The sequence below is a fragment of the Quercus lobata genome, chromosome 4, assembly GCF_001633185.2.
Source record: "Quercus lobata isolate SW786 chromosome 4, ValleyOak3.0 Primary Assembly, whole genome shotgun sequence".
Lineage (NCBI taxonomy): Eukaryota > Viridiplantae > Streptophyta > Magnoliopsida > Fagales > Fagaceae > Quercus > Quercus lobata.
Window position 1 is genome coordinate 85,920,617 of NC_044907.1, and position 22,006 is coordinate 85,942,622.

At 36.6% G+C, this 22,006-nt stretch overlaps 1 long non-coding RNA gene across 1 annotated transcript; it reads left to right on the top strand.

The window, feature by feature from the left end:
* The first annotated feature begins 11,979 nt into the window (after positions 1-11,979).
* On the top strand, positions 11,980-14,887 carry LOC115987412. The gene is made up of 2 exons (XR_004091075.1): positions 11,980-12,315; positions 14,634-14,887. It is a non-coding gene; the product is annotated as an uncharacterized LOC115987412 (long non-coding RNA).
* Positions 14,888-22,006: the final 7,119 nt, after the last annotated feature.

Below are 22,006 nucleotides of genomic sequence, written 5' to 3' on the forward strand. Positions count from 1 at the left end.
GTCTACAACATTTTTATAATATTTTTACAACAAATTTTAAGTAGTAGGTTGTTACTGGTTATTATTATTGGGGCCAAAAAGTAATTTTAGTATTATGTTTAAATTTGAACCAATAATAACTAACCACCTATGATTTGTTGTGAAAACATTGTGAAAATGTTGTGGACGTAGCACCTCTCATCTTATTAAATAGGACATGACTTGCTCTGATGTTTACCATTTTTTATTTATTTAGCAGAAAAAGAAAAAAAGAACAATTATCAGTATACCTATCCAAAGAAAATGGTATGAAAAAAATAAATAACAAAATTAAGTCGTAATCTCACATTTGTAAAAATAACATAAGACTAAGAAACAAACAAACACTAGATGGAGTTGGCCATCTCCATGATAACATATTAGCATTGGGTCAGTCAGAAATCAAATTTGAACTCACTGAAAAAAAAAAAAAAAAATCATAACACTTTTTCACACGTGGCAACCAAATATATATATATATATATATATATATGTATATATAATAAGAAAATTGTAATTTTATTAAGATGAAGATAATAACATTACATCTTGAGTCAAAGTGGACTTAATGAATGAAGGATTTTTCTTCTATCCATGTCACATAATTACAAATATTCTTGTCATACTGAGCTAACAAATGAGCAAGACGATTGCCTTGTCTTTTAATATGTGTAACTAGAACCAGGCAAGACTCTCTAAACTTGTGTTAAATCCTATCAATTGTATTAACAATTCGTAGTTGCTTTACTGGAATCATTTAAGGCGTTGAAAACAATCTTTGAATCACTTTCGCACAGCGCAATCAAATTGATACACACCTTTAAACAGAAATCTTCAAATAATCCATATAAAGGAATTTCATCCCATATTATTATTAAGACAATAATCGAGACCTATCCTATCTTTAACTTATACGTACGTGGCTATATATATGCCATTTGCATTTATGTATGAAATAGGTACGCATAATTCTTGATTCCTCGTACTGTAGAGGTAGACTTTGTCAGTGCCTTAGAAGAATATAATACCCGAAAAGGTTGAGAAACACAAAATGTTTGGCACTTCTTTGCCAAGTATAATTGAGTCAACACATTTAATGGTATTTACTGTATATTTGTCGTATTAACATCAAAAGGCTATCAAGATCCAATTGTCAACACTTGAGTTGCCTTCAAATAAAATACTTGAGAGGTACTCTTCAAATAGTAGAAATTAGGAATGAAACTTAAAATAAGGTACAATATTAGGTGTGTCGTGGAGTGTTTAAGACCTTCCTCGTATGTAATTGAATTTTTGAGTCCACGTCTTTAGTTCAAGACTAAATTTATCTTCCTTCTTAGTTTGGGAAATTTTCTTGTCAAAAAAAAAAAAAAAAAAAATAGTAAATCTCACGACAACCATTAAAGTTTAGTTCAAGACATGTGCTACAATTATTGATCTATTAAATTGGGAAATTTCATAAACAACACTTATCGTCTCAAAGAGTGACTTAATTTGGGCCTTAACTCCACCACCTTTTATTAATAAACTTATTTGATGCAAATAAAAAGAAAGTTCAGGTAATATTTCTCATATTTATTTCCAATATCTATACAATACTTAAGATCAATTTGTACAATAACATGAGTATATGACGCATGTAAATATTATGTGGGATTTTAATGTTAGAAAACCGATAAGCATATCTATTATATTTTATTTTATATATCTGAATAGGTTGTGTAGTAATTATTTTTCATTGTAAAAAAATCCACTTTTAATTCTTATATAATGGTTTTTAGTAATTAGATAAACCTTAAGTACAACTTATCGGGTTTTGTCAAACTTATAAAATGATTAAATTATAAAAAATTTTGAACTATTTAGTAGCTTTTTTTTTTTTTTTTTGAAAACATATATAGTAACTGATGATGCAGAAAAAATCAGTAGGTTGAGTGCTTCGAGCTTCAATGGACTTAAGGTTGTTTAGAAGACCTGAAAAAAAGTACAAGATCAAAGGTGACCGGGTTGAACCGACCAAGAGCCCTCCGATACTCAAGTTAGTTTTTCTCTCAAGAACTCAAGAATCCCAACTTTTAGGAGTGGTGGAAACTTACCTTCATTTGATATGTATAAGTCCTTTTATAGTGAGTTTTGGAGTAGTTACTTGTTTAATAACTTTCTCCACGTGGATGGAAGTTGGAAGGTTCAGACTTAGCTTCCTCAACTACTATAGAAGTTAGAAGGTTCAGTCTTATCTTCTACAACTGCTATAGAAGTTAGAAGGCTCAGACTTATCTTCTATAACTGCTATTAGAAGTTAAGAACATAGTGAGAAGTTAGAGCGATGAGTGAGGATTTTGCTTATACTTCAAAATAGTAGAATGTTGTCCGAATTATAAGCTTTTGCAAATAAATCCATTCTGGAAATTTTCTAAGTGCTGAGGGGTCGTCTAGGTGCTTCCCTGATGGATGACTTCGTACCCATAGACGACCTCCCCACGGTGGACGACATTCTTATGTTGGGTTAACATTTCTGTCCCTGGATGACACTATGGACAAACTGGAGATAGCCCAATTTTTGGTTCACCATCAATTGCCCCCTTTGTCCAAGGTTCATTCAGAACACTGTAGTATAATTGTTGGTTTTTTCCACGTGTCAAATTTTAATGGTCAATAGTTGCGCCATGTGTCATCTTTACCCTAGTTGAATTTTACTATTCAAGATTGTCCCACGTGTCATAATATCATTAGTGGACTTGTTGCATCGATTCATCTTTTTGAGTAAAATGCCACACATCATTTTTTAGTTGGTCCGTGTCGCTTCGTTGACCTCACCTCTGGGCCCTATAAATATGTGTTTTCTCTCTCTTACCCCTTACTTTTCTGATAATTACTTTTTTGCCATCTCATCCATGAGCCTCGTCTAGTCCTCGTCTTCAAGTCTCGTTAGGTACTTCCTTTCCTCCATCTTTAGGTTTTCGTCTTATTTATTTTTCTAATTATGTCTGCGTCTAATAGTAGTCTAGAAAGAGAGATAGACAAGTACCAGGACATGTCCCCTGGAAGTGGTAAGGGTAGTACAAGTAATAGTAGTGATAGTAGTTCCTTAGATGAGCATTATTTGTCTAGGGTCCCTGGTTTTCCCTTAAAGGATTTCTAGGAGATGCAACATAGTATGGCTTCCTGAGGGCTCGTAGACATCTAGTCCTCCTCAAGATAAGAGCAGGAAGAAGAAAAAGATAAAGAGGAAGAAGAAAATGTAATCTATAGTTGTGCCCCTGAGGTGGCATCTACTCTGGACACAATTAAATTAAATACCCTTGTAGGTAGATACCAAATTCCTGGTGAGTTTAGACCTCGTCTACCCGAAGAGGGGGAATGGTGTTGTTCTCCTTCTTCTGGTTTAGGTGTTTATACCTTATCTCGTAGCAGGTCTTAGGTTTCCTTTAAACTCTTTTTGTAGAGGTCTTCTCCATAGGTTGGATATTGAACCAAACCAACTCAATCCTAATGGGTGGAGGACGATAGTTGCCATGCAAGTGTTATGGCGTGAGGCACTTGAAGGGAACTGTCCAATCACAGTGGACAAGTTCCTTTATTGTTATAAGACCTCAGAGATTAAACAACCTGCTTGTTTTTACTAGTTCTAGTCTAGGGGCCCTTAATTTAGTTTAATTAAGGGCTGTAGTTCTTCTGACAGGTTTTGGAAGAAAGAATTCTTTATTATTTCTGGAAATTGGGCTGGGGACCCAGTTGATGTAAATAGTGCCCCTTTCCCTCCTTTTACCAGCCCCCTAGGTTGTCTTCGTCCTGAGGGTATGTCTTTCTTCCTTTTTCTTTTATTTATTTTATCTAATTTTTTTCTCATCTAACCTTTTCTTTTATTGGTGCAGTTGTTACTCGTCCATGCTTGGACAGTTTTCATTTAGAGCGTATTGATAAAGTTCGTGCCTTCCCTGAGAGGTCTTTTCACAGCTTAGTGACTCTTTGTCGTCTAGCTGCTTGGGGACTTGGTCTTGAGCCTACTGTTGAAAATCTTGCACACGAGGAGACCACTTGTCAAAGTAAGTATCGTCCATTCCTCTTATATATATATATATATATATATATATATATAGCTTTGTCTTCTTCACCATAGGGTTGGCCACCATGAAAGAAAACAAGGAGAAGGTTGTTGCCAATGGTACTGAAGATGAAAAGGACGTCCAGGTCCAAGATGATACAACTCCTTTGGTCTTCCAGAAAACTGTTGTCCAGGCAGGGAAAAGGAAGGGCATATCTAGTTCTGTGGACCTTGGTGACCTTCCAAGTTGTCAAGGCTCCAAGAAGCAAAAGTCTAACAAGACTCCTCCTCCCAAGGTTCCAAAATTTACTCCTCCGATGGTAGACTTGGATAACTTGGCAGAGAACTTGGTACCCATCCAGACCATTCCATTTGTCCAGCCTGAAAACCTTCCTTCTCCTGCAGCCAAAGCTCCTTATAGGACTCATCATCCTTCAGAACCAGCCAAGCGTTCTCCTAACTTGGTGTTGGACAAGGGTTATGCTTGGAGGTCATTCAAAGGACTCGTCACTGATAATAAGGTGAATGCTTGTTACAACATGTTAGTGAAGGACTTTAAACGTTCTGCCATCCATGACCTTTTTAAGGTAAGTAGCTTTTCATTATCTCTAGTTCCCTTTCTAAGAAATTTAGAGAATTTCTAACTTTCCCTCGTCTATCCCTTTTTCAGGCCATGTCGAAGTTTTACACTATGTCCACCCAAGCCAAGGAGCTTTGTGATGAGGCTAAGGCTGCTAAGGAGAAGAATAAGGAGCTGGCTAATGAGGTCCTCTTGAAGAAGGAGGAAGTAATCAGGTAGAGTGAGAAGGTCACTCATCTTCTGGCAGTTGAGACGAAGCTAAAGAATGAGGTGGAAGAGCTCAAGGCAGACTATGTTAAGAAGGAGTCTCGGATAAGTCACCTTGAGGTGAAAGTCCAAGAGCTTACCTCGTCTCTGAAGAAGGCTAAGGAGGAAGTCATTGCAACCTTTATGAAGTCAAACGATTTTACTACTCATCTAGATCGCTACTATGCTACTAGCTATGAGGACTTCTGTGTTGATGCCAAGGAGACTTACCCTGAAATGGATTTTGACTCCTTCAAGATCCCTACTGCCACAGAGAGTTCCCTGCTTCCAACGAGCTTTGAGGATGTCAACATTGTGGACGACGCCCCAGCAGAGCCTGCCAAGGATGCCACTGCTGCCAACAAGGATGACCCAAAGTCTGGGGTTGAAGCCCCCAGTGGTTTATTCTAGTAATTCATTTCTTTTTTAGAGAATTTATTTATTTTCGTTTGTTGAGGATGCCCATTTTTTTGGGCCTTATTTCAAAATTATTTAAGTACAATTCCCTCGTCCGAGTTTATGGATGAGAAACAAATACAATTGCCTTAATTGGCTTTGAACAACTCAAGGGTTTTTGGACAGTGGTCGAATACCCTTTTTAAAATTTTATGAATGAATGTCTACCTTTATTTTCATTCCTCATTTGATGTTGAACATGTTGTATGCTTTATGTATGAACGAATTTCCTTTGTTTACATCGTCCATGTTATTTTTGTGGTTTTACTTGTGGTCCGTCCTCTCATGAAGACATTTTATATTGTCCTGTTTGCATGAATGAATTTCCTTTGCTTATATTGTTCATGTTAGAATAAATTTTTCATGCTTAACACCTTTACCATTCTTTATGGTTTCCAAGTATAACTCGTCTATGATTGGTATTTCTTTTGCTAGCTTTATTCGTCCATAAATTTGACTTATAGCTTGCATTATTTCTCGTCTATAGGCTGGACGGTCCTTTATTCGTCTTTGGGTAAGACGTTTCCAGCATTTACTCGTCCAAAGATCGGACTGTTTGGCTGGTCACATTCAACCATGGATTTTAAGTATTTTTACGTGCACATTTTTTCTCATCCATTGGTTAGATGAATACACTTTAAGTTTTTACCTCATCCGTTGATTAAACGAATATACCGTAGGTTTATTTTTCTTTGCTTGATCCTTGTATCAAGGAAAGCTTATAGATGTTACATCCCTACGACCAGATATTTTACTCGTCTTGGGCTTTTAGCCTTCTTGTGGACTAGTTTGAATGAAAATAACAAAAGAATTAGAAATTCACACATTATATACATTGGGAATCCAAACTGTATATACACAACATAAACATCATCCACAAATGTAGCACATGCTTAGAAGATAGTGCCTTCAGGGAATTAAAAATACTTATATACAAACAGACAGACTAAGTACATGACTTCGTCCATGACAAATTTGTCCATAGACAACGCAAAATTGGAAACTAATGCACTTTTAGGGATTAAAGACATGGTACTAGCAATAAGCACAAATAAATATGGAGAAAATAACACATAGCATCAACTTCGTCCATGATGATACTCGTTCATGATGATGCTCGTCCAGGCTAACCCTTCATTGACAGTATCTTCTTAGATGCTTAGCATTCCAGGGGTGCTCTAGCTTCTGTCCATCCAGGGCTTCCAAGTAGTATGATCCTTGCCCTTTCCAATTGATAACCCTTTAGGGTCCTTCCCAATTAGGTCCTAACTTTCCATGGGCCGGGTTCCTAATTGCCAAGGAGACCCTTTTAAGGATGAGGTCCCCAATGTTGAAGCACTTAGGTTTCACCATTGCATCATGTTGTCTAGCCATAAGATTTTTGTATCTTGCTGTCCTGTGCTCTGCATCCATCCTTACCTCGTCTATAAGATCGAGGTTAAGACGAAGTTGTTCTTCATTCTCCTTATCTTGATACCTCATCACTTTGTGGTTGGCCATGTGCATTTCTGCTGGTATGACTGCTTCACTTTCATAGGCTAGTTTGAAAGGAGTTTCCCCTATGGAGGTTCTCACAGTCATCCTGTAAGCCCATAGTACACCTGGTAGCTCGTCTGGCCATGCTACCTTTGCCCCCTTAAGCCAAGTCTTGATGATCTTCAACAAGAATTGGTTTGCTACTTCTGCTTGTCCATTTGCTTGTAGGTGGGAGGGTGAAGAATAATGATTCTTGATTCCCAGCTACTCGCAGAATTCTCTAAAGGGTGTGTTATCAAACTATCGTCCATTATCTGACACTAGTACTCTAGGTACCCCAAACCTACATACAATGCTCTTTCAGATGAAATTTTTGACATTTTGCTGTGTGATTTTTGCTAAGGGTTTAGCTTCCACCCACTTAGTGAAGTAATCAATCCCCACCATCAAAAAATTTATCTGCCTAGTTCCAATTGGAAAGGGATCCAAAATATCCAATTCCCATTGTGCAAAAGGCCATGGGGCCATCATCGGGATAAGGTACTTCGATGGTTGTCTAGGGACGTTACCGAAGCATTGACATTGATCACATACCTTCAAATAAGCCTTAGCATATGCTTGAATTGTCAGCCAGTAATAGCCTGCACGGATGACTTTGTGGACGAGTGCTTTAGCTCCTGAATGGTTGCCATATGCTCCTTCATGAACTTTTCTCAAAACGTAGTTTGCTTCGTCTGGAGTTAAACACCTTAGGTAAGGTTGAGAGATGCCTCTTTTGTATAGCACCTCGTCTGGCTTCATCTCTCTCCTCTGGAAGACTTCCATCCCTTAAGTAAGCTATTATTGGTGTCATCCAATTCTCTTCACCTTCTATTTGCTGCACCTTTGGAAGATCTATGCTAGGCATATATTGGACTTCATCAAGCTCTTCCACCCATCCCTCTGTAGATGCTGCCATTACCAAGGTGTCTACTTTCATGTTTTCCTCCTTTGGGATTTGAAAGAAACTGGCTTCCTTAAACTTCTTAACAAGGCATTTCACCCTACTAAGGTACTTTTTCATTCGTTCTTCTTTTGCCTCACATGTTCCATTTACTTGGCCCATGACTAACTGAGAGTTTACTTGGACGATTATTGACTCTGCCCTTAAGGACTTAGCCAATTCTAGCCCTTTAAGAAGGGTTTCATATTCAACTTCACTGTTAGTTGTTTGATACTATAGATGAGCCGTATACTTTAGCTTATCTCCTTCTGGGGATTGCAATACAACTTCTATCCCTCCCGCATATAGTGTAGATGACCCATTTACATGGACGACCCATGTCTTAGCCTCTTCCCTTCCATCTAGATCACCATGACCTGGAGTGAATTTTGCAATGAAATCTGCCAGAACTTGAGCCTTTATTGCATTCCTAGGTTAATACCTAATAACAAACTCACTTAGCTCTGTAGCCCATTGGATCAATCGTCCTGCGGCTTCCAACTTGTTTATCGCCTTCTTGAGGGGATGATTTGTCATAACGTTGATGACATGTGCCTAGAAGTAATGCCTTAGTTTCCTAGAAGCTATTATGAGTGTAAAGTCTAACTTTTCAATCATTGGGTATCATCCTTCTGCTTCTCTTAGTGCTCGGCTTGTATAATACACAGGCTTCTGCACTTTCTTTTCTTTCCTGATTAATGCTGAGCTTACAGCATGTGGTGACACTGTTAAATATAAATACAACTCCTCACCTGGTATGGATAGGCTTAGCAGGGGAGCTGTAGTAAGATAGACCTTAAGATCTTGGAAGGCCTTCTAGCACTCGTCCATCCATTCAAATGCTTTCTTGAGAACTTTGAAAAAAGGCAAATATTTATCTGTAGCTTTTGAAACAAATCTGTTTAAAGCTGCAACTCATCAAGTGAGGGACTGGACTTTCTTGACATTATTTGGTGGTTCCATGTTCAGTATAGCTTGGATTTTATTAGGATTCACTTCAATTCCTCTCTGTGAAACAATGAATCCTAGAAACTTCTCAACAAAGCCCCGAAGGCGCACTTACTTGGATTCAGCTTTATATTGTATTGTCTAAGTATGTCAAAGGTCTCTTGTAGGTCTTCTAGATGTTTCTTCTTGTCCAAGCTCTTCACCAACATATCGTCCACATAAACTTCTACATTCTGTCCTATCTGTGGACGAAACATGTGATTGACTAATCTCTAATAAGTTGCCCCTGCATTCTTTAAACCAAAGGGCATCACTTTATAACAAAAAAAACTTTGACTGGTAATGAAGGATGTTTTCTCTTGATCTGCCTCATCCATCTTGATCTAGTTGTAACCTGAGAAGGTGTCCATAAAGCTAAGTAACTGATGACCTGCTGTTGAATCCACCAGTAGGTCAATGCGTGGTAATGGATAACTATCCTTGGGGCAAGCTTTATTCAAATCAGTGAAGTCTACTCACATCCTCCACTTGCCATTAGCCTTCTTGACCATCACCATATTAGCTAACCAATCTGGGTAATAGACTTCCCAAATAAATTCTGCTGCAGTTAACTTCTAAACCTCTTCTTTGATAGCCTTATCTTGCTCAGGAGCAAAGACCCTCTTTTTCTGATGAATAGGCTTGGAAGATGGATACATATTCAAGCGATGAGTAATGACACTTGGGTCAATTCCTGGCATGTCTTCATGACTCCACACAAAAACATCAGTACTCTTCCTTAAGAATTGGATGAGGTCTTGCTTCGTCTCTTTCTCCATACTTGTCCCTATTTTGGTAGACTTCTCAGGGTCACCCTCATCCAAAGGAATGTCTTCTAGTACTTTAGTGGGCTCTGCAGTAACCCTTCTCTCCTCTATGTTTATCGTTTGTACATGCTCATTCATAACCAACATGGCTAAATAGCATTCTTTAGCAACTAATTGGTCTCCTTGCACTAGCCTTACTCCATACTTAATTGGGAACTTGACATATAAGTGGTAGGTAGATGTTATTGCCTTTCCAATTGTTTAAAGTTGGTCGTCCAATGATGGCATTGTAGGAAGATGAACAATCTACAATGAGGAAATTCACTTCTTTGGCTATCTGTTGTGGATATGTCCCCACCACTACAGGAAGAGTAATAGTGCCCACTGATTGTACTTTCATTCCTCCAAATCCTACTAAGGGCGAATTCATTGGACGAAGTTGATCTCGTCCAAGCCTCATCCGCTAGAAAGCATGGGTAATATAGGATATCTGTTGAACTCCCATTATCTACCAACACCTTTCTAGTCATGTAATCTGCAATGAGCAAAGTGATGACGATTGCATCGTCATATGGATGATGAACCCTTCCAGCGTCTTCGTTTGTGAAAGAAATGGCCTGCTTGTCTGCCCCTTTCGTCCTTGGAACTCATCTAGAGAGTTGGACATTTTACACTACTTTCAAGTAGGTTTTCCTTGACTTGAAAGATTGCTCTACTGAAGTTCCTTCTACAATAACTCTTATTTCTCCAAGTGGGGCTCGTGATGGCTCTTCTACCTTTCCTTTAAACTTCTCGTCCTTGTGATCTCGTCCAAGGAAATTTTTCAACTTTCCTTGTCTGATGAGATTTTCAATCTGTTGCTTTAAGTCATAGCACTCGTCTGTGTCATGCCTGTGATCTCTGTGGAAGCGGCAATACTTATTCTTGTTGTGCTTGTTAGGATCTCCCTTCATCTTCTCTAGCCATTTCAAGGACGGGTCATCCTTGATCTGTATAAGCACTTGGTCAAGTGGGACATTCAAAGGCATATAATGTCAACTTTGTCCTGAGGACGAACTTGCCTTCTTGTTTTCTCTATCCCTCTTCTCTCTTGTTCAGGCCTTCTCGGGCCTTCTTTGGACAAGGTCCTTGTTCTGGATATCGAGGGAACTCTACTTCCATCTGTTATGCTTTGTTCCTCTTCTTGGCAATGATTGCATCCTCTGCATTCATAAAGCTTTGGGTTGAATGTACTAGTTCAGCCATGGCCTGTAGTTCTTGTTCATAAAGCTTGTGAATGAATAAATCTGCACTAACTCCATTGTAGAAGGCTATTAACAACATCTTGTCATCCATCTCGTCTACCGCCAAGGCTTCCCTGTTAAAATGAGTAATTAAAGACTGCAAACTTTCATTGTCCCCTTGCTCTATGGTCAATAGGCTGGACGAGGAGCGTTTATGCCTTTGTCCCCCGATAAAGTTGTTGACGAACAACTTACTCAACTCCTCAAAAGAACCAACCGTATTCAGAGGTATTTTACTGGACCACACTCGTGCTGGCCCTTTAAGGGTGGTCAGGAAGGCCTTACACATTATCTCATCTGAAACTCCTTGAAGGTGCATTATGGTCTTGAAGGTTGCAATATGGTCACACGGGTCGTGTGTTCCATCATAAGAGTCCAAGGAAGGCATTTTGAACTTGGAAGGAAAGGGATGATTGTTGATAGAAGCTATGAAGGGGGAATCAGTTTGATGAGCCAAGTCTTCTACAAGATTCACTCTTCTCATATTCTCCCTCATCTCGTCCATGACTTTCCTCATTTGATCCATCTCCTTTTCCAAGTGTAGCACTCTACGTGAAGCGGTACCCCTTGATTGATTCTCGTGCTCCACATTTTCTCCTTCTCTAACTTCTTGACTCTGAGCTTGTCCTTCTATACATTGTTTATGACGTTGCCTTCTATGGTTGATCTCTTGAGTCAATTCTTGGTTCTGATGGGTTAGCTCTGCCATGGCGTGTAACACCCCAACCTAATTTTTATAATTAAACTATGTGTTTAAGTGGTTAAGTATTATTAATATTTTAAGCCACTTACTTACAAAAATTAATAGAAGAGTACTTAATAAGTATATTATTTTATAACGCCATTGAATGAGAATTGTAAAGATTATACATGACTGAATTGCTATCGGTATTTTAAATATATACTAATTATGTACAAAACTATATTAAGTGGTTAAGTTATGAGATATATATATATATATATATATATATATAGTTGTTGGTGTTTTAACCATGTATGATGCATGAGATATTATAGTGGAAATTCCACCCACATGCAATCAATTGAAATTCAACGCATGTAAAGCTTAGAACCATGCATGATGACAAACCCCATAGACCAAGACTTGGCCATGCAATCACCAAGCTCCACCTCACCTCTTCCTTGACTTTCTCAAACAAATAGAACATCCAAGAAGCTCCTTACCTCTCCATTTCCTACGGGTAAACACCCAAGTCTGAAATTTCAGCTTAATTTGCTCTCTTTTTCTCTCAAGGAAAGTGCTAGGAAGCTCCCTTGAATCTTCCTCTCAAGTCCACCGGTTCACACACCAAAAGAAAGACAAAACCCCACCCAAAAGTCTTCCCCTTATCTCATTTTCTTGGCTGCACCAGACAGAAAGTCCAGCAGCAAGAAGGAAGCTTCTTTCAACTCTCTCAAGCTCTCTACCTCTCATACTTTCTGGTCCAGCCACTAGGAAAAGAAAATCCTTTCATGTAAGTCTACATATATATATATATATATATATATATATATATATGCTGTTTTAAGAAGCTTTGAAGTTGTGTTGGTGATTTGTTGAAGGTAGATTAGGGTTTTTATTAATTAATGATTTTGTATGATTAAGGAAGTAAGAACAAGTTAGGATGAGTATTGTTGATGCTGCTGCTGGGATTTTTGTTGTGTGTATTTTTGCTCTAAATGGTTAAATGACTATATGTAAGTGTTTTATAACATGTCTTATGAGTATATAAAAATCCCCATATGAAAATACCATCGTTCGGTAATTGTTTATGAATTTACGATAAAATGTTGCAAAGCTGTCACTGTGACAGATTCTGTGTTCATGCATGTTAAATTATGTGTTAAATTGTATATAGTGAATTTGGATGCTAGGGATAATTCTTATGAAACCTAAGACACTTATGGTTGTTATTGAATTGGTTTCACAGCATTTGGATTAATATAAAAATAATGGTTTAATTTATAATTTGCATGAAATTCTGTCAGGACAGATTTGAGTATGCTGTCTTACATGATTTTTAGTAAATCATGGGTTTATGCTTTGACTCCAAAATTTTTATGGTATATACTGGACATACAGGGGAGTAGTTCTGTAAATTTTCATGACAATTGGATATGCGTGAACAGCCCATTTGTATTTTACAAATGAGGCACATGCTGCTGGAATAAAACAGTGAACAGTAAGGGACATGCCTAATTTTGAGGATTTAATTCCAAAGTTAGGGTGAATATTTTGAGCTATAATTTAATATACTCATCATTTGGTATGTTAGAACCATATATAAATTTTATGAATTGGTTTCTCTATGATTTAGTACATCATGTTGTCTGATGAATGCATTTTGTGTTTGTGGGAACCTCTTTGACGTGAGATTAGGACTTCCTTGATTCTAAGAGATAGGCTTTGAGATGAATGTGAAGTTTATGATAAGGAATTATGGATAGTAATAAGCTTTGATATTTGGTTTAGGTGTTACTAGTATCCAAGTCTAAGCTTCTTCGACTTTAGGCTCTTGATTCCTCTGCTTTCAGGTAAGGGATAAGTTATATGGGCATTTGGTAAGTCATGAGGTTATTTTAAAATATATTATGCATTAAAATGTTTTTGATTAGAGATATGACATATAATTATTATTCTGACAAAGATATGTTCGTGAGCTTTCGAAAAACTTATGTATATGATTTAAGCATATTGATGCTATTATTAATTCCACGAACATGATGTTTAAAGAAAAGAATGGAAATGCTATTATTATGAAATGTTATGCAAAATTTTAGTATGATGTAAAGTATGAAATGTTTTCGGGTTATGTCCTCTGGTAATCTGAACTCAGCTAGTACCGGTTAATTACTGGCTTTCCATGGAAAAATGTTATATGTTTGGTCATTTAAAGTAGAGGAAATGGGGTTGCCCGTAACTCAAGGCCATTTAAAGTAGAGGAAATGGGGTTGCCAGTAACTCTAATCTAAATAAGGCCTTCTCCCCAATATGTATGGACGGCGGGGAGGAACAAAATCTGGAGGGGATGTGCCATCAGGCCTCCCAAAGGGGACAATATCATACACACGGGGGCACCCAAATGTGATGAGGCCTTCTCTTGTACAGACTTATCAGATATGGACTAACCAATAAGTTATTTATGAACAACTATATTATGTTATTAATCATGAGAGAATGATTTTTGTTTAAATACATTATGAAAAGTTAAAAGCTCTCTGAAAAGAAGTTTCTGATAAAGAGAAAAGCTGTTCATTAAAGACAAAAGTTTCTGAAGTTCTGTTGTACTATAAAGATACAGCTTCTAATGAAAGTACAAATTTACGTTTAAAAATTATCAGATATCTATTTTTATGAAACGTTAAGTTTTATGATCATGAAAGTTATAGTATTCTATGAGAAGAAGTTTATAAAGAAAGGTTTTCTTATTAGTCAAGATGTTTCTAGTTTAATACAAAATTGCCGATTATCTGATTTAAGTTAAATAATTATTTTGTAATGAGAATATATATATATATATATATATATATATATGGCGACTTTGTAGGAAATGAAAGAAGTTTAATCCGAAAGGTTTGGTAATGTTAACCTAATAAGAAAAGGAGAACAATTGTTTTCTATGAAGAGCGTATAAGTTATTATTATGAATAGTATTAAATATTATGCATGAAAAGATGTTCTCCTATTCGAATATTCATAGAATGAAATGATCTGATTTTCATGTATCCTTATTGAATTCTCATATATCTTACCTTTACTGAGCTGTGTAGCTCACCCCTTCCACTCTTTCAGTTAGCAGGTTTTATTTTGGAGCGGAGGGAGCCTTAGTCGAGTTTGGAAGGAGCTGGTTTTAGTTTTATATGTATAGATCTTAAATTAGCAATATGATGTTTAGATTTGTAGCATTGTTTATTTTAGGATCTAATGAAATTGTATACCTTAAAGTATTAAGAGATATATTATGTGAAATTCCGAATTTGAACAATTGGTGAATTATGTTATTCTTTGGAGTACAATGTAGATGCTCTGAATGTCAAGTGAAAGGTTATATCTTTTAAGTAAAGAAACAAAAAATTTAAAGAAAGAGGAAAGCTTTTGTAAAAGTTAAGTTGGTTCTTGTTAATATCAGGTTTAGGCTTGATATTAGCATGCCGGTCATGGTCACAAATCCAGGTATCAGGTTTGGGGCGTGACATGGTGGCTGCCATAGATTGCATTTGTTTGACAGAAGGCAGTTGCATGATAGGTGCTGACTGGTGAGCATGGTTGGGATGGCTAGAAGCGTTTCCACTCTCCTGGTGGCCTAGACTAGTGGCCATTGACCTTGTCCGAACCATACAACCTTTTGTCTACAGAGATGGCGCCAACTGATACAAATTTAACTTCCATAGATGGCGCCAACTGATGATGTACAAAAAATCACTATGCTGAATGCTCTGGAGTTCAATGGACTTGAGGTTGTTTGGAAGGCCTGAAAAAAGTAAAAGATCAAAGGTGACCGGGTTAAACTGGCCAAGAACCATCTGATGCTTAAGTTAGTTTTTCTCTCAAGAACTCAAGAATCCCAACTTTTAGGAGTGGTGGAAACTTACCTTCATTTGATATGTATGAGTTCGTTTATAGTGAGCTTTGGAGCGGTTATTTGTTTAATAACTTCCTCCACGTGGATGGAAGTTGGAAGGTTTCAGTGTTATCTTCTACAACTGCTATTGAAGTTAGAAAGCTCAAACTTATCTTCTATAACTGCTATTAGAAGTTAAGAACTTAATGGGAAGTTAGAGCGATGAGTGAGGATTTTGCTTATACTTCAAAATAGTAGAATGTGGTCCGAATTATAAGCTTTTGCACATAAATCCATTCTAGAAATTTTCTAAGTGTTGAGTGGTCGACCAAGTGTTTCCCTGATGGACGACCTTCGTACCCATGGACGACCTTTTTATGCTGGGTTAACATTTTTGGCCGTGGACGACACTATGGACAAACTGGAGATAGCCCGATTTTTGGTTCTCCATTAGTAACTGTTTGGGGCGTTTGAAAATTTAAAGTGTAATTTAAAACAATATCAATTTATGTTATATATACGCACTTTTTTTGGGAAAAATAATAAGTGTGCTCTCTTTTCTAAGACGAAGACCTTCATCTAAAGAACTGATAATGTTACTTTCCGGATGATTTTTAACCACTTTAGATGATGGCTTCTTTGAGGTGGACACTTTATCATTTCGGGAGATAGAAGGATGAGCTTCCGGAGGGATAAGAGGGCTTGGGGATCTGGACAATGATCTTGTCTCCATTGTAAAGTTCACAGGAGTAGATTCTCTTTCCAGTGAACATTCTTCCACTTCCACACCTTGGGCATCAATCTCAACGATAGCTTCTTTGGAGCTTGTTCCTTCTCCACTATCATCATTTGCTACGTTTGTTATGGCATCATCAATAATCACATTGCTGGACTCCATCACCGTTTTTGTTTTCTTGTTGAAGACTCTATATGCCCGGCTTGTGGTTGAATACTCGATAAATATACCTTCATCACTCTTTGCATCAAATTTTCCAAGGTTCTCCCAATCATTTAGAATGTAACACTTTCTCCCAAAGACTCGGAAGTATTTCACTTTTGGTTTCTTCCCATTACAAATTTCATATGCGGTCTTCTTTGTTTCCGCTTTGAAGAATATTCTATTGTCAATGTGACATGAGGTGTTCATGACTTCCCCCCAAAATTTTTGAGGAATTTGCAAGTTGAGTAGCATAACTCTTGCCATTTCTTGAATCACTTGGTTCTTCCTTTCGACCACCCCATTTTGTTGAGGAGTTTTAGGATCTAAAAACTCTTTCTTGATCTCATTCTTCTCACAAAAAGACTCAAATTTTGCATTCTCAAACTCCTTGCCATGGTCACTTCTTATTGACAATTGGTACACCTTGCTCATTTTGAAGCTTCTTACAAAGAATCTTCATCTTCTCACATGCTTCCGATTTCTCTCTAAGAAATTCCACTCATGTGTATCTTGAGAAATCAACGACAATGACCATATTATACCGTTTTCCTCCTAAGCTTTCCATTCTTGTGGGCCCTATTAAATCAACATGGAGAAGCTCTAAGCAACATGATGTAGAGATCACATTCAACTTTTGATGATTTTCCTTTGTTTGTTTTCCCATTTGACAAGCGCCACAAATGGTTTTCTCCACCTTCTCGAATTTTGGGAGCCCCACAATGTCTTCAAGTTTGGACACTTTCGCCACTTGTTTGAAGTTTGCATGGCCGAGTCTTTGATGCCAAAGTTCCAACACATCGACTCAGGCACTCCTACAAGAGATATTTGGTGTAGGAACCACTCCATAGCAATTGTCGGTGGTCCTATATCCCTCCAAGACTTGAATCCCTACTCCATTTATGATTACACATCTTATCTTTGAGAATTGAACAAGAGAGTCCTCATCACATATTTGAGTGATGCTCAAGAGATTTGCCTTAAGCTCTTTGATATATTGAACATCTTTCAATAGAGGTAGTCCCGGTATCTCAATAGTCCCTTTGCCAAGAACTTGAGCATGGCTTCCATCCCCAAATGTTACATAGTCACCAACCTTCTCTTTGAGAGACTTAAATATTGACCTATCTCCTGTCATATGATGAGAACATCCACTATCAAGATATCATAAACAAGAATTGAATACTTTCATAGCAATGTGCACAAACAAGCAAGCATGAGATAAGCATTCTTGATCTTTAAAAAGAAAATCATCTTCATTTTTTGTTCTCTTACTAGATTGAATTCTCTTTTTAAGGTGATCAACCTTGTCACACAATATTCTATTTCTTCTTTTATACTTCTCAATCAATGAATTTGACTCACATAGACTATTGTGTAAACCATGGTTCTTGTGTTCAAGATACTTTAGCACGTGAACAAACATTCTAGCATGTTTCTTTGTTTTTAACAACTCTAGGAGTTCATTGTTAGGACAATCTTTAAAAATACTCATAGAGTCATTATCACAAACATTTGCAACACAATTCAACATAGCCTTTTCCATAGCTTCATCCATAGCTACAAGGGGTCTAGGATCACACTAAGGATATTGAATTCCGTCAAAGTGTACCCGCTTTGATACCAATTGAAAACTCACTTAGTGTGTAGAACACTTGTGAATGTTTAGACCCCCAAATACAAATTTTCAATACAAGCTTATATTCAAATAATATATGTGCGGAATATGAAATATAAGCAATACCCAAATTTGCAAACTACTCTAAGCCATTAATTAATAACAACCAGCAGAAATTAAAAGCTAAGAGTAAGGGAAAGAGAGATGCAAATACAAGATAACACTGACACGTGTTATCAAAGAGGAAACCGAAGAACTCAGCGAAAAACCTCTCTGTTGCCCTCCAAGTGTTAAATGATCCACTAGAAAATTAGTTGGGATACATGAATAGCAATAGGCCATTCAAGCCTAATCTACCCAATGTACCTAAGCCTTCCAAGCTTCTTGGTCCACCAAGGTTATGCCGAACCGTGTCTTCTCTAGCTTTCTGGATCCCGTAATTAGCCCATTATATCAACCAATATGAATTGGTTCTCTCTTGAACTGCTTCCCAAACACCAAGAACCTTCTCACTACTCTAAATTTGGTGAGGTAAGGATTTGGTTTATAATCCCCTCATGGGTATGACAATGGAGAGGGTGAGAGTTGAGGAATTTGGAGAATCAAATGTATAAGATTATGGATGAATCAATCTTTTTTTTATTGAAAACTCACTATGAGAGACCTCAAAATTAGGGTGCTCTCAAAAAAGAGAGATTTTTGTGGTGTGCCTTTTAGGGCATCTCTCTTTTTGGGTAAGTGGTGTGGAGTTGCCACTAATTCTTTATGTACAAAAAATAAGAAAAACTAAATAAAAAATACATAATTGAATTGCTTTGCTTCATTGATTGAATAAAGAGGATACATATTTGAAAGTTTGAACATTACATGGCTTTGGGTCCTAGTTACAATCTACCAAAAATACATGGCTTTTTGTCCTAGTTACAATCTACCCAAAAATAAAAACAAAGATAAAGCCTAGGTCTACCAATCCAAAGACACTAAATTTGAAGGCTAGGTTATGGAATGGGAAGGCGTTAGGCATCCATTCCGCCCAGACAGAGTCTGGTTTTCTAAACTCTTGTGACCAATGTACCATTTTTATGCATGACATGAATGATATGTTGAACATGTGAAATAAAAATTAAGCCACACAAATTTATTATGAATGAAGTCTCTTCTTTTGAAAAGAATCAGATCTGTTTTGGTTGGTAAAAAAAAATTAATTTTGATTTATCAAAATACCAGATCTATTTTGTAGTATGTAGAAAAAAAAGTGATTTTTGGAGATAAAAATTCAGATTTGTGTGTGTCACATGAAATAAAGCCTTTTGATTTGAAAAATATAAGATCTGTTTTTTTAAGAACTTAGAAAAATGGTTTTTGATTTGTAAAAGATCAGATCTGTTTTTTGAATAATAATAAATAAATAAAAAAGGTTTTTGATAATAGAAAAATCAGATCTGTTGTTTATATGTTTTGAAAGAATTTTTTTTCTTTTTTTAAAGAAGAGAGTTTCACTCATAATTTAAATTCATGCAACATGGACTAAACACAATAAACACAATCATGTTTTATCTTTTTCTTTATTTCAAAAATTTGCATATGTTAAAGAAAAATCATATCTGTATCTAAGAAAGATACAAAAAAGTTTTTAATTTAGAAAAAATTAGATCTGCATCTAATGAAGATGCAAATATGTTTTTATTTTAAGAAAAATTTAGATCTACATCTAATGAAGATACAATCTGTTTTTATTTTAAGAAAAAGTCAGATCTACATCTAATGAAGATGCAGACCTATTTTTATTTTAAGAAAAAGTCAGATCTACATCTAATGAAGAAAAGAGTTGTTCACATGCAGATTACTGACATTCAAGAAAGAGATTACAACAATCACATAGAAAAATAATCATGCTTTAAACAAAACAATGACTAATAATTCAAAGATAACAAAACATTCATCATTTTAAACAAGAAGCATAAGGAAAAGAAAGGGTGATTGACAACAACCTCTTGCATGAGCACTCCTTGTTCTTGAGAGGTTATTTTAGGGTCCAAAGAAACTTATTCAGTTATCTTTGAAACCTAAAAACCCTAATTTAAGTAGCAAATCTCAGAGAGGATCAGCAAGTATCAGCAATTTGAGAGCCTTAAAACGTGTACCTCTTAGAGCGTAAAATAAAGGTGCTAAATTATAAGACCCAATCTCCATTTATAGAGGCTAGAAGACTCTAAAAAAATAGGCACGACAATTAGGATGTAAATCCGGACGCATCCTTTTGCGAAAAGATCGAAAAAGGTGTGCCTCATCGTCACCCGAAAGCCGTTGGGCTAAAGCCCAATGGTGCTTTTGGATGTCAAACCCACTTTCGTGTTCGGGTACCATTTGGACTCTCCTTCTAGGGTTTTTTGATCCAATCCTTATATCTAGACATGTTTTCATCCTCCGTCCACGATATTTTTTTTTTTTTTATTTTTATGTCATTTCTATATAATTCAAGCTTTTTAAAAACAATTATCTTATAGATAAATATCCTGAAATAAATCTTGATAAAGTTCAGATTATCCACAATTTTATTGTTATCCAATTATCCCTTTTATTCCTATGCATGCAATCCTATTTTAAACACTAATTATCAACCAATCACAAAATTATTTAATTAATTTTAATTGTTTAACCAATCAAAATTAATTTAAATTAATCGTGTGTGGTCGACTCTTCCTAGACACAATGCATATGGACCATGCAAACTTGATCATGCGATATCTTTCGATCCGATGGTTCGATTTAAAGACCGAACATACCATTGTGACCGTTAGAATCTCAAGATCATTGTTATGATATGCAATAAATAGACTGATGCATGCAATGCAAGAACAAATTGATGCATGTAATGCAAGAATAAATTGATGCGTGTAATGCAAAAATGATTTTTTGGGTACATGGATGGTCATTCCAGTCATCTTCCTTGATTAAATCATAGGTGCAAAATTAAGTGTCTACACTCGCTTAGTGTATAGAACACTTGTGAATGTTTAGACCCCCAAATACAAATTTTCAATACAAGCTTATATTCAAATAATATATGTGCAGAATATGAAATATAAGCAATACCCAAATTTGCAAACTACTCTAAGCCATTAATTAATCACAACCAGTAGAAATTAAAAGCTAAGAGTAAGGGAAAAAGAGATGCAAACACAAAATAACACCAACACGTGCTATCGAAGAGGAAATTGAAGAACTCAGCGAAAAATCTCTCCGCCGCCCTCCAAGTGGTAAATGATCCACTAGAAAATCAGTTGGGATACATGAATAGCAATAGACCCTCCAAACCTAATCTACCCAATGCACCTAAGCCTTCCAAGCTTCTTGCTCCAACAAGGTTATGTCGAATCATGTCTTCTCTAGCTTTCCGAATCCTGCAGTTAGCCCATTGCATCAACTAATATGAATTGGTTCTCTCTTGAACTGCTTTCCAAACACCAAGAACCTTCTCACTACTCTAAATTTGGTAAGGTAAGGATTTGATTTATAATCCTCTTATGGGTATAACAATGGAAAGGGTGAGAGTAGAGGAATTTGGATAATCAAATGTATAAGATTGTAGATAAATCAATCTTGTTTTTCTCTAGGGTTTCTCTCTCAAAATTCTCTCTGGAAGCTCTTTACATTTCATGGGTATAAGGGTCTTTATAGTAGGGTATGAGATGGAATGTGAAAGGTCACTTTTCAGCAAAACAGGGTGCACTGGCGAGTCACTTTGTGAATGGGATGAGTCGCAAGTTTCAGTCGCCAGTTACTAGACTAGGCCAGACTGTATTTTTTGTCCTGTAGTGATTCAGCTGTCTTGACTCTTCATCTTCTTGCATGCTTCACACGTGTGCTTCATTTGGTGAGTCACCACTCGCGAGTCAGTTGCGAGTCTAGTCGCGAGTCACCTTCTTGTTGTACGCTCTTGATCAAATCTTCACACTCTCTCACACACAATCCTTACATTATTCCCACCTAAATACAGGGTTTCTAAATGCTGAATTAAAAGCAAATTTGGCATGGAATAAAGCCAA